The 1,469-nt window shown below is 48.3% G+C and overlaps 1 pseudogene across 1 annotated transcript; it reads right to left on the bottom strand.

Annotated features, from left to right (window-relative positions):
• Nucleotides 1–366: 366 nt before the first annotated feature.
• LOC311598018 (ferritin heavy chain-like) lies at nucleotides 367–1,098 on the bottom strand (annotated as a pseudogene). Its single transcript has one exon. The product of its transcript is annotated as a ferritin heavy chain-like (transcript).
• Between the last annotated feature and the right edge of the window lie 371 nt (nucleotides 1,099–1,469).

The following is a 1,469-nucleotide window of genomic DNA, read 5'->3' as shown; positions in this document are numbered from 1 at the left end:
AGCTCCCAGAACACCTTTGAAGAAAACATTTGTGGAAAGCTGTGAGGTGCCGCGCCTTAACATGGCGCAGGCTTCCGCCTTCCACCATCCCGACAGTGAGCGCTCTCTAAGATAAACAAGTCCTCATATGGCAAAAGGCTGTGCAAGGGTAACTGGTGATCTGATGACGAGCAGTCCTGCTCTGACGTGGACCTATGAGGAGGTGACACCTGGCATGAGCTGATTGGCCCTTGAGTTGTACTTAAGCTTGGCCCTTCCCTTCTTCGGGGCCATTCCCACTGAGCTTAATACTGACTAAAGATCTCGAGAAGATGTCTGGTTGTTGGTGTCTTATTTCCACTGGACGGTGCGGCGCCGACAAACATCTTTTTTTTTTTTTTTGTACCAAAACTCTTTATTTGAAAAAATGGTACAAATTAAAGAACTTAAGCAGATGTTTTGGTGCAACTTATAGAAAAGATCAAGGCAGATCGACATGCATGCACTGCCTCGGTGACCAGAGAAGTCACGTGGCTTTGGGGAAGTCAGCTTGGCTCTCATTACTGTGTCCCAGGGTATGCTTGTCAAAGAGATATTCTGCCATGCCAGTTTTGGGGGCTCCCATCCTGCACAAGTTGGTCATGTGGTCACCCAGTTCTTGGATGGATTTCACCGGCTCATTCAGGTAATGTGTCTCAATGAAGTCACATAAGTGGGGGTCATTTTTGTCAGTAGCCAGTTTGTGAAGTTCCAGTAGTGACTGATTCATGCTCTTTTCCAAGTGCAGTGCACACTCCATTGCATTCAGCCCGCTCTCCCAGTCATCATGGTCTGGTTTCTTGATATCCTGCAGGAAGATCCAGCCACCTCATTGGTTCTGCAGCTTATCAGTTTCTCAGCGTGTTCCCTCTCTTTGTGGTGGAGGAAGTATTTGGCAAAGTTCCTCAGAGCCACATCATCCCGGTCAAAGTAGCAAGACACAGACAGACGTAGGAGGCATACAACTCCAGGTTGATCTGGCGGTTGATGGCAGCCTTCAAGTCCTGGTGGTAGTTCTGGTACACTTGAGAAGGAGGCATGGTGATCAACGCAGTGGTCATGGTGGCAGCAGGGCAAGGCGCGGTGATGACACTGGAGCGGGGGCGTGATGAGATTGCAGAGGGCTCAGGCTCAGAGTGGCCTGCTGGGGTCGGAGGGGCCGAGTACCTGGTTCGTTCAAACACTGTTGAAGCAGAAAACCATGGTGACTCTGGGTGAGAATGTCTGGCCAAAGAAAACCTCTAATCCCAATTGGTCCAGCATTTCAGACTGTCCCACACAGGACTCTGATTAAGCTTGGAATTTCTCAACATTTAGAAACTAGATGACAAATGCTATTCCTAGCTTGTTTAACCATTTCCCCAATTATATTTGGGCCCTTACAAAGGTATTATTCATCCCAAATCAGCCAGAAGAAACCTTAAGAGAATGATGCCCCCTTCCTTTAAGGT

Source organism: Acomys minous, assembly GCF_964271855.1.
Source record: "Acomys minous genome assembly, chromosome: 5".
NCBI lineage: Eukaryota > Metazoa > Chordata > Mammalia > Rodentia > Muridae > Acomys > Acomys minous.
The sequence above is the reverse complement of the archived record's forward strand: the minus strand, read 5'-3'. Positions and strand labels throughout refer to the sequence as shown.